Below are 12,943 nucleotides of genomic sequence, written 5' to 3'. Positions count from 1 at the left end.
ATCTCATCCGGGACTCCGAACTCCTTCGGTACATCAAAACTCATAAACTCATAATAAAACTGTCATCGTAATGTTAAGCGTGCGGACCCTAGGGGTTCGAGAACTATGTAGACATGACCTAGAACCATTCTCGGTCAATAACCAATAGCGGGACCTGGATGCCCATATTGGTTCCTACATATTCTACGAAGATCTTTATCGGTCAAACTGCATAACAACATACGTTGTTCCCTTTGTCATCGGTATGTTACTTGCCCGAGATTTGATCGTCGGTATCCAATACCTAGTTCAATCTCGTTACCGGCAAGTCTCTTTACTCGTTCCGTAATACATCATCTTATAACTAACTCATTAGTTACAATGCTTGCAAGGCTTAGGTGATGAGTATTACCGAGAGGGCCCAGAGATACCTCTCCGACAATCGGAGTGACAAAACCTAATCTTGAATTATGCCAACCCAACATGTACCTTCGGAAACACCTGTAGAGCACCTTTATAATCACCCAGTTACGTTGTGATGTTTGGTAGCACACAAAGTGTTCTTCCGGTAAATGGGAGTTGCACAATCTCATAGTTGCAGGAACTTTGTATAAGTCATGAAGAAAGCAATAGCAACATACTAAACGATCAAGTGCTTAAGCTAACGGAATGGGTCATGTCAATCACATCATTCTTCTAATGATGTGATCCCACTAATCAAATGACAACACATGTCTATGGTTAGGAAACAAAACCATCTTTGATTAATGAGCTAGTCAAGTAGAGGCATACTAGTGACACTATGTTTGTCTATGTATTCACACATGTATTATGTTTCCGGTTAATACAATTCTAGTATGAATAATAAACATTTATCATGAAATAAGGAAATAAATAATAACTTTATTATTGCCTCTAGGGCATATTTCCTTCAGAATGTGGCTCCGAGCTGACCTCAACCGTCTAGGGTGTTCAAACACCCAAGAGTAACAAGATCCGCAAGGGATTAGTGGTCGGAATCAAATTCCTCTTGGTGGAAGTGTAGATCGGGGCCTTCTCAACCAATCCCTAGAAAATCAACAAGTTTGATTGGCTAGGGGGGGAGATCGAGCGAAAATGAGCTTTGGAGCAACAATGGAGTTTGGGAAGGGAAGAGGTAACTCTTCTTGGAGAAGAAGACCTCCTTATATAGTGGGGAATCAAATCCAACCGTTACCCCCACAACTCAGACCGCAACGAGCGGTACTACCACTCGTCGCAGCGGTACTACCGCTTGGCCTAGCCGTACTACCGCTGGGGCCATGCACAACAACTTACACGAACGAATGGGTGAAGGAGCAGGAGAGAAAAACCAGGAGCGGCACTAGCAGCGGTAGTAGGGCGGCACTACTGCTCATGTGCGGTACTACTGCACCTACTGCCACAGAACCCGACACGAAAACAATGCGTCCCGAGTCGGGGCGGTACTAGAGCGGCACTGAGCGGAACCACCGCTTGGAGCCATGGGCGGTACTACCGCTGTCATAGTGGTACTGCGACCTGTGGGTCTTAGACGGTTCTACTGCTGTCACAGCGGTACTGCCGCCTATGGCTCTAGGCGGTACTGCCGCTTTGTGTCACGGTACTACCGCTGGCCCCCTTTTCCAATGCCACTTCCAAGATGACGACGGATCCTCCAAAGATGCGGGAAAGAGTTGAGGGTGCAAAAGGAGACGCGTACGTGTTGATTCCACCCTAACCTTTCCGATACAGACCCCTCTTAATAGTATGGTGTTTCCTAAGACTCAAGTCCACCAAAACTGAAATGAAGGAAACAACACCGTCTTCTCTTTAATCACCGAGGGGCAAAAATCGTCTCGTGCCATATGAATGAATTTCTGAAACGCTCAATGCACACGATTAGTCAGTAAACGTATTGTCATCAATCACCAAAACCACTACGGGATAAATATGCCCTAACAATCTCCCCCTTTTTGGTGGATTGATGACAATACGGGATTTGCACAAAGATATGACAAAGGAACGAGCAAACCCCAAAGTCTACAAAATATAGACGAACTCCCCTAGATGTGTGCACTTGATTAAGAGTGCTTTTGGAACGCAAAGCACACACACTAGGATCAACACTCCCCCTATATTTTATAGACCGGCAATACTAGCATCTACAAACTTGGAGAGGAATAACTAGGATGCTAGCAGAAACAAGTGAGCAATACGGAATGATATAAGTTAAAACATAACGCTCACAACCTAACAAGGTACAAGACATGCAAGGATAATAATAAGATAGCATATGTCTCGCACCATATGATAGGATAGCAAAGTCTCACAAGCTTAAACCAAACCAAAGCAAACGACTGATAAAGAGTTCGCGAGAGAGAAAGACATGACAAATAAGACACACTCGCAACACGACAAATCCCTAAACTCCCTCCCCCTTTGGCATCGAGACACCAAAAAGAGAAAGAGGACTACAATGGCAACAGGTGATAGCAACTCCAGAGATCTCCCTCCTCACAGCTCCGCGTGATCGCCCGCATCTCCGTCATCGGCAGTAGCAGGCTGGTCGGTCTCTGAATCCATCCAAGGACAGTGCTGAGAGATCCACTCCTCCTCATTTGTGAGCTTATCCTTGGATCGACTAGCAACTGCAACACCAAGCTGACGCATAAGAACCTTGTGACGACTGCGAGAGTTCTTCTCAGACACATGTGCCATATACTGCCCATGGGACTCCAAACAGAAGAGCTTCTTCATCTTGCGCTTGAGCTTCTTGGCCCAAGATGGGTCCACACCAGAGGGCTCATAATCATCACATCATCGGCTTCAGCCTCATCATCTCCCAACGGAGTCTCTGTAGCCTGATCATGAGCGTCATGTTGCTCCTTGTGCCTCAGATGAACAATCTCACGCGACACCAAATCCCCAGTCTTGAGCATGACATCGGGGAGGTGTGTGTGCCCATGCCTTCTCAATGAGCAGCGTCAGAAAGGGACCATAGATCATACACTTGCGCTCAGTGATGGCAGAGAGGAGCTCCGACCACATGACATGAGAGACTTCCAAAGTTTCTCCTGTGCGTGCCTTCTTCTCATGCTGACAAAAGAGCAACATATCCACAAGATAAGAGTGAACCTGATCCAAGTTCCCAAAACGAGGGAAAAGAGTGTGGCTAAAGATGCGATGAAGAATGTCTAGAAAAGGAAACAACTCATAGGGACAAAGACGAGACTTGTGGGCAGAGGTAGTCTTCTTGTGAGGGCGGAAACCAACCGGGTTGTCAAGCCCATGATACCCATAGCCCAAAAGCTCCATAAATGCCTTCCATTTGACGACGAGAAGTCTTCCATTAGTCATCCACGTCATTGTCCTTTCATCATCAGTGCCAAGGTGAACGGTGGCATAAAACTGAGCCACAATGTCAGCATAAAAAATGTTGTTGAACTCCATGATCCTGATGATATTCAGCAGAGAGCACATATTGAGAGCCTCTCCAAAGCAGGCACGGTCCTTCTCAGCAATGTCAATGGACCGAACACTCACAAACAGGTTCTTCTTGGCCTTGAGCACATCAAAGTAGATGGACCGTTGCATCCTGTTCCAAAAAGGGCGATTGACGAGAGCAGGATCTTGATCTTGAGAATACGGATTGCAGCGACAAGCCACGTAGAACTCCTTTGCAGACATCTATGACACAGGTCTGAACTTTGGCTTTGGCTTGCTCGCAACTTGCTTGGATGGCGGCTTGGGCTACGAACGTTGAGCACTTGAAAATGCAGCAGCCTCAAAAGTGCGATAGCATTTTGACCCGCCAGGACGCCCGGGGTTGATGCGTCAGGTGTGCTGCTCTGAAGTGCCATCACCTGGAACCCACACAAAACAACGAGAAACGAAAAAAAGGAGAACAAAGCATAAGCCAGCAGAAAAACACAGCAAGAATCAGAGATTGGTACGAGAATAACGGAGGCCGGCATCCCGAGCGGTAGTGCCGCCCAAGGCGGAGAACGGCCATCAGACCACTGCCGTGCGTAGATCCGATACTACCGGGGGTGCCAAATTCAAAAATACTCCTACCAATCGCTAATCCACCTAGTCTAGTAGACTCCTATGCCCTACTCATGCCTCGATTTTGCTGAAAATTGATGAATGCCAACAATATTGCCCTAAAGCCTAGATCCAACAAAGAGAACCAAAGAAGAGGAAAACAGAGGCAATATCGGTATCCATGGCAAGAGGAGAAGGTGGGGAACGATCCCACCAGACGGAATCATAGAAGACAGCACGGAGGCCCCCCGCTGCTTGTTCATCGCTGGAGAGAGGAAGAGGTGAGGGAGAGAAAGACGAATGGGTATGGGCGAGTAAAAACTCCCCCTGCCCAATTCATAACCCCCATGCCCCGCATCACAGTGGTAGTACCGCGCGACCGGGCGGTAGTACCGCTTGACGCCATAAGCGGTGATAACCCACAAGTATAAGGGATCGCAACAGTTTTCGAGGGTAGAGTATTCAACCCAAATTTATTGATTTGACATAAGGGGAGCCAAAGAATATTCTCAAGTATTAACAACTGAGTTGTCAATTCAACCACACCTGAAAGACTTAATATTTGCAGCAAAGTATTTAGTAGGAAAGTAGTATCGAAGTAACAATAATAGTGGCAAAAGTAACAGTAGCAGTTTTGTAGCAATCGTAGCAGTGGCAATAGAGAAGTAACTAAGCAAGGATCAATATGAAACGAACTCGTAGGCAATGGATCAATGATGGATAATTATGTCGGATAGCATTCATCAGGCAACGGTTATAATATAGGGTGACACAGAACTAGCTCCAGTTCATCAATATAATGTAGGCATGTATTCCGAATATAGTCATATGTGCTTATGGAAAAGAACTTGTGTGACGTCTTTTTGAAGGAAGTATGCCCTAGAGGAAATAATAAAATTGTTATTTTATATTTCCTTATATCATGATAAATGTCTATTATTCATGCTAGAATTGTATTAACCGGAAACTTGATACATGTGTGGATACATAGACAAAACACCGTGTCCCTAGTATGACTCTACTTGACTAGCTCGTTAATCAAAGATGGTTAAGTTTCCTAACCATAGACATGTGTTGTCATTTAATGAACGGAATCACATCATTAGGAGAATGATGTGATGTACAAGACCCATCCGTTAGCTTAGCATAATGATCGTTCAGTTTTATTGCTACTGCTTTCTTCATGTCAAATACATATTCCTCCGACTATGAGATTATGCAACTCCCGGATACTGGAGGAATACCTTGTGTGCTATCAAACGTCACAACATAACTGGGTGATTATAAAAATGCTCTACAGGTATCTCCGAAGGTGTTTGTTCGGTTGGCATAGATCGAGATTAGGATTTGTCACTTCGAGTATCGGAGAGGTATCTCTGGGCCCTCTCGATGATGCACATCATAAGAAGCCTTGCAAGCAATGTAACTAATGAGTTATTTACGAGATGATGCATTACGAAACAAGTAAAGAGACTTGCCTAACGAGAATGAACTAGGTATGAAGATACCGACGATCGAATCTCGGGTAAGTAACATACCGATGACAAAGGGAATAACATATGTTGTCATTATGGTTCGACCGATAAAGATCTTTGTAGAATATGTAGGAGCCATATGGGCATCCAGGTTCCGCTATTGGTTATTGACCAAAGAGGTGTCTCGGTCATGTCTACATAGTTCTCAAACCCGCAGGGTCGCACGCTTAACGTTCGTTGACGCTAGAGTAGTATTGGGATATTTGATGATTGGTAACCAAATGTTGTTCGGAGTCCCGGATGATATCCCGTACGTCACGAGGAGTCTCGTAATGGTCGAGAGGTAAAGATTTATATATAGGAAGTCATATTTTGGGTTTCGGAAAAAAGGTGCAATTTTTTCGGTATTGTACCGCGAAGCTTCCAGAAGGTTCCGGAGGGGTCCGGAAGTCCACAAGTGGGTTCAGCACGACCCAAGGGCTAGCATGGGCTGCGGGGAGGTGCCTTGGCCTTATTGGGCTAGGCGCACCAAGTCCTCAAAAGCCCATGTGGCTAGGGAAGGCAAATAAGGAAGGAGTCCTAGTAGGAATAGGATTGGACTTGGAGTTCAAGTCCTCTCCCCCTTAGCTGCGCCCTAGGGCTTGGAGGGGCTGTTTGCCACGCCCCTCCACCTATATATAGAGGGGAGGGGCGCCCCAAGAGTATACACCAAGCCCTTGGTGCCCCTCTCTCTCCCGTTACTCCGTAGTTCCACCTCCTTGTCCCTGCGACGCTTAGCGAAGCGTTGTCGGTGCTCCACCACCACCATCACCACCACGCTGTTGTGTTGGTAGTGATCCCATCTATTTCTCCTCTCCCGCTTGCTGGATCAAGAAGGAGGAGACGACATCGAGCCGCATGTGTGCTAAACTCAGAGGTGTCGTCTGTTCGACACTAGATCGGTTGGATCGTGATCGGATCACGAAGAAAGTTCGCCTACACCAACCGCGCTGTGAAACGCTTCCGCTTTTAGTCTATGAGGGTACTTAGACACACTCTCCCCCTCTTGTTGCTATGCATCTCCTAGATAGATCTTGCATGAGCGTATAATTTTTTTTTGAAATTGCATGCTACGTTCCCCAACACTTTTGTCCTACCCTCCCGTGGCAGCAGGGTCCTTATGGAAACTAAGGGATATTAAGGCCTCCTTTTATTTGAGTACCGGACCAAAGCATTAGCACGTAGTGAATACATGAACTCGTCAAACTAAGGTCATCACCGGGAAGTGTCCCGACTATTGTCACTCTGGGGTTTGCCAGATCATAACACGTAGTAGGTAACTATAACTTGCAAGATAGGATCAAGAACGTTCATATATTCATGAAAACATAATAGGTCCAGATCTGAAATCATGGCACTCGGGCCCTAGTGACAAGCATTAAGCATGGAAAAGTCATAGCAACATCAATTTTAGAACATAATGGATACTAGGGATCAAACCCTAACAAAACTAACTTGATTACATGGTAAATCTCATCCAACCCATCACCGTCCAGCAAGCCTACGATGATATTACTCACGCACGGCGGTGAGCATCATGAAATTGGTGATGTAGGATGGTTGATGATGACGATGGCGACGGATTCCCCTCCCCGGAGCCCCGAACGGACTCCTGATCAGCCCCCCCGAATAAGAACAGGGCTTGGTGGCGGCTCCGTATCGTAAAATGTGATGAATCCTTCTCTTCGATTTTTTTCTCCCCGAACTTGAATATATGGAGTTGGAGTTGAGGTCGGTGGAGCTCCAGGGGGGACCATGAGGCAGGGGGTGCGCCCTAGGGGGGGCGCCCCACACCCTCATGGCTAGGGTGTGGGCCCCCTTCTGTTGATTCTTTCACCAGTACTTTTTATTAATTCGAAAAAGTGCCTCCATGAAGTTTTAGGTCATTCCGAGAACTTCTATTTCTGCAAAAAATTAACACCATGGCAATTCTGCTGAAAACAGCGTCAGTCCGGGTTAGTTCTATTCAAATCATGCAAATTAGAGTCCAAAACAAGGTCAAAAGGGTTTGGAAAAGTAGATACGTTGGAGACGTATCAACTCCCCAAGCTTAAACATTTGCTTGTCCTCAAGCAATTCAGTTGACAAACTGAAAGTGATAAAGAAAAACTTTTACAAACTCTGTTTGATCTTCTTGTTGCAAATATGTAAAGCTAACATTCAAGTTTTCAGCAAAGATCATGAACTAACCATATTCATAATAACATTTAGGTCTCACGTTTACTCATATCAATGTCATAATTAACTAGCGAGTAATAATAATAAATCTCGGATGACAACACTTTCTCAAAACAATCATGATATGATATAACAAGATGATATCTCGCAAGCCCTTTCTGAGACCGCAAAACATAAATGCAGAGCACCCCTGAAGTTCAAGGACTGACTAGACATTGTAATTCATGGTGAAAGAGATCCAGTCACAGTCACACTCAATATCAATTAATAACAATGCATACAAATGAAAGTGGTGCTCTCCAACTGGTGCTTTTTATAAGAGGATGATGACTCAACATAAAAGTAAATAGATAGGCCCTTCGCAGAGAGAAGCAGGGATTTGCAGAGGTGCCAGAGCTCGAGTTTTGAAATAGAGATAAATAATATTTTGAGCGGCATACTTTCATTGTCAACATAACAACCAAGAGATCTCGATATCTTCCATGCTACATACATTATAGGCGGTTCCCAAACAGAATGGTAAAGTTTATACTCCCCCACCACCAACAAGCACATTCCACGGCTGGTCCGAAACAACGGGTACCATCCAACTAACAACAATCATGGGGGAGTTTTGTTTACAATTATTTTGATTTGATTTGAGCATGGGACTGGGCATCCCGGTTACCGGCCATTTTCTCGTGAATGATGAGCGGAGTCCACTCATCGTGAGAATAACCCACCTAGCATGGAAGATGTAGACAACCCTAGTTGATACATGAGCTATTCGAGCATACAAAACAGAATTTCATTTGAAGGTTTAGAGTTTGGCACATACAAATTTACTTGGAACGACAGGTAAATACCGCATATAGGTAGGTATGGTGGACTCATATGGAACAACTTTGGGGTTTATGGAAGTGGATGCACAAGCAGTATTCCCGCTTAGTACAAGTGAAGGCTAGAAAGGGACTGGGAAGTGACCAACTAGAGAGCAACAGAGTCATAAACATGCATTAGGATTAACCAACAATGAGTGCAAGCATGAGTAGGATATAAATCACCATGAACATAAATATCGTGGAGGCTATGTTGATTTTGTTTCAACTACATGCGTGAACATGTGCCAAGTCAAGCCACTCGAATCATTCAAAGGAGGATACCATCCTATCATACTACATCACAACCATTTTAATATCATGTTGGCACACAAGGTAAACCATTATAAACTCCTAGCTAATTAAGCATGGCATGAGTAACTATAATCTCTAATTGTCATTGCAAACATGTTTCATTCATAATAGGCTGAATCAGGAACGATGAACTAATCATATTTGCATAAACAAGATAGGTCGAGTTCATACCAGCTTCTCCTCATCTCAATCATTTCATCATGTATCGTCATTATTGCCTTTCATTTGCACGATCGAACGGTGTGTATAATAATAATAGTGCACGTGCATTGGATTAAGCTGGAATCTACAGACATTTTAATTCAAAGGAGAAGACGAGGTAATATGGGCTCTTTGTTAGATCAACAATAATGTCTATGAGAGCCACTCATCATTTTCATCGTGGTCTTCTCCTCTCGACCCCCAAAGAAAGGAAAAGAATTTCAAAGGAACACAATGAAATATTTTTGGAGTTTTTGTTTTTCTGAAGGAATTAAACAAGAACGAGAAAAACTATTTACACGGGAAAGATCCCAACAAGCAAAAGAAGAACAAGAAATCTTTTTGGGTTTTCATATTTACTTAGTACTACTACAAGCATGGAAAGTAAACTAGCTAAAAGCTACAACTATTTTTTTTGTTTTTCTCAAAGTTTTTCAAACACACAAGAAGAAAGTAAGAAAAGAAAATAAACTAGCATGGACAATACAATGAAAAAGTATGAACACCGATAACTAGAATGCGTGTGTGAACATGAATGTAATGTCGTTGAGAAATACGTACTCCCCCAAGCTTAGGATTTTGGCCTAAGTTGGTCTATGCCTATGGATCAAAGTAGTCCTCTTTGGTGTACTGAGGAGGATCCTCGGGGTTCCACTGGTTAGCGAGCTCCTGCGGATCCCACTGATAAATAGACTCCTGATATGGATCAGGAGATGGCTCAGGCTCAGGCTCTGGGGATCGTGTCCGCTCCCAGTACGCGTAAATGTCATCATGCAGGATGAGGTATGTGCCTGAATGAACGTTAATCAAAGAAGGTGCAAGCAGGGTAATAATCCGACAAGTAGTTTCACTAAATACCAAGTTATAAATGAGTCTTTTCTCCTCATCTTTGCAAATGAAATCATGTGCTACCATACTTTTATAGTCTAAGAAAATAGTGGGCAACACCTTCTCTTCTTTCTCATAATGCCTAATAGGTATCTCAAAATATTTAGCAAGACGCAAAGCAAAGATACATCCAAAAATAGGGCCCTTTGTACGGTTTAGACTCAACCATTTAGCAACCATAGCGCCTAAACTGAAAGTTCTATCACAAAGTAAAGCATGGCGCGAAATGGCAAGGTCAGGAGCACCGAGGCCCCATTGTTCCCGCGACCAATTAAACATCTACTAGCAAATATTGCATAGTAACATAGAACCGGAAAATGTATACTAGTAGTTCTTGCATCTTACACTTTTCTCATTTCCCCTATAGTAATTTTATCAATAAATTCTGCCACATCACTAACATGTGGTTCCTCGATGATGCCCTCAAAAGGCAACTTGCAAAGCACACAAAAATCATAGAATGACATCTCCTTGAACTCATCATATAAATAAAAAAATCTACCGTAGGTGGTGATCTCCTAGCATGGAAATGAAAGTTTTGCACGAAAAAATTAGTGAGTAAGAGGTATTGATCACACTTATCGTGGATGAATTCGGTGATGCCTACACTCTCAGCCAAGTAATAAGAGTCTTCATAAATTCCAGCGGCCTTCAAGAATGCATCACAAGGCCATTCACACGGCCGAACCTCCGCGGTATGGGGAAGGTTGTACTTGGGATTTTTATTCTCTTCATTCTGCTTTCCCTTCGAACCTCGGCTTGAGGAGCCTATCAATAATCTCTTCAACATTTTCTTCCTCTGAAAATTTCTAAAATTTTTAGTGACTCAAAATAAAAGTGAACCAAACTCAAAAAGATTGATAGCAACTACTCCCACAAGTGCCTAGAGGCTATATCATGCATTAAAACTACTTTGGACATATAAATTTGACATGCAAGCTCAAGAACAGGGTCACCTCAGCAGCAAAAATTTGCAATAAATAAAGCACTAGAACAAAACTAATTGGACCATTGGAGGAGTCACATACCGAAGAACAATCCCCCAAAGTAGTTTTGTGAATGGAGCTTTGAGCAAGGAGATCGAAAATGGCAGCAAAATGAGCAAGAACGCGAGCTTGAGCTACGAGATGATTTTTCTGGAGGAAGACGAAGTGTGTGGGTGCTGGAGTAAGTGGAGGGGGCCACGTGGGGCCCACAAGGTAGGGGGCGCGCCCTAGTGGGGCGCCCTCCACCCTCGTGGCCAACTGGTGCACCCCCGTGGTGTGTTCTGAGTGCCAGAAATTCTTAAATATTCAATAGAAAATCATACTAAATTTTCAGGGCACTTGGAGAACTTCTATTTTCGGGGTATTTTTATTGCAAGGATAATCTAGAAAATAGACAGAAAATACTAATTTTGCTTTATTTAATCTAAATAACAGAAAGTAAAAGGAGGGTACAGAAAGTTGTGCTTTCTAACTTCCTCCATCTCATGCTCATCAAAAGGAATCCACTAACATGGTTGATCAAGTCTTGTTAACAACCCTCTTTCGAGTAACGTGAAACCGGAGAATTTTCAAATAACACTAAGTTACCTCAATGGGGATATGCATGTCCCCAACAATAAGAATATCATATTTCTTTTTTACAGTAGGAAGAGGAAATTCAAAACCTCCAATAGTAATAGTTGAAATTTTTTCCCAATAGAATTGGTACTATGAACTTGAGGTTGTTTCTTCGGAAAGTGTACCGTATGCTCATTACTATTAACATGAAAAGTGACATTTCCTTTGTTGCAATCAATAACAGCCCCTGCAGTATTAAAAAAGGGTCTACCAAGGATGATCGACATGCTGTCATCCTCGGGAATATCAAGAATAACAAAGTCCGTTAAATTAGTAATGTTTGCAACCACAATAGGCGCATCCTCACAAATACCGATGGGTATAGCAGTTGATTTATCAGCCATTTGCAAAGAGATTTCAGTAGGTGTCAACTTAGTCAAATCAAGTCTACGATACAAAGAGAAAGGCATAACACTAACACCGGCTCCAAGATCACATAAAGCACTTTAACATAGTTTCTTTTAATGGAGCATGGTATAGTTGGTACTCCTAGATCTCCAAGTTTCTTTGGTATTCCACCCTTAAAAGTATAATTAGCAAGCATGGTGGAAATTTCAGCTTCCGATATCTTTCTCTTATTTGTAACAATATCTTTCATATACTTAGCATAGGGATTCATTTTAAGCATATCGGTCAAACGCATACGCAAAAATATAGGTCTAACCATTTCAGCAAAGTGCTCAAAATCCTCATCATCCTTTTTCTTGGATGGCTTAGGAGGAAAAGGCATGGGTTTCTGAACCCATGGTTCTCTTTCTTTACCATGCTTCCTAGCAATGAAGTCTCTCTTATCATAACGTCGATTCTTTGATTGTAGGTTATCGAGATCATCAACAAGTTCGATATCTACATCATTATCATTACTAGGTTGAGCATGAACATGAACATCATTATTAACATTATCACTAGGTTCATGTTCATCGCTAGATTGTGTTTCAGCATTAGAAATAGAAATATCATCGGGATTCTCAGGTGTGTCAATAACAGTTTCACTTGAAGCATGCAAAGTCCTATCCTTATCCTTTTTATTAGAAGGACTAGGTGTATCAGTATTAATTCTCTGATAATCTTGCTCAACTCTCTTAGGATGGCCCTAAGGATACAAAGGTTCCTGGGTCATTTTACCACCTCTAGTCATAACTCTAATAACATTATCATTATTCTTATTATTTAACTCATTGAGCAAATCATCTTGTGCCTTAAGTACTTGTTCTACTTGAATGGTAACCATGGAAGCATGTTTACTAATAAGCTTAAGATCACTTTTAACTCTAGACATATAATCACTCAAGTGTTCAACCATATAAGCATTGCGTTTCAATTGTCTACCAAAATAAGCATTGAAGTCTTCATGTTTAACAAT

Source organism: Triticum dicoccoides, chromosome 6B (assembly GCF_002162155.2).
Source record: "Triticum dicoccoides isolate Atlit2015 ecotype Zavitan chromosome 6B, WEW_v2.0, whole genome shotgun sequence".
Taxonomy (NCBI): Eukaryota; Viridiplantae; Streptophyta; class Magnoliopsida; order Poales; family Poaceae; genus Triticum; species Triticum dicoccoides.
Note: the sequence above shows the minus strand (reverse complement) of the source record.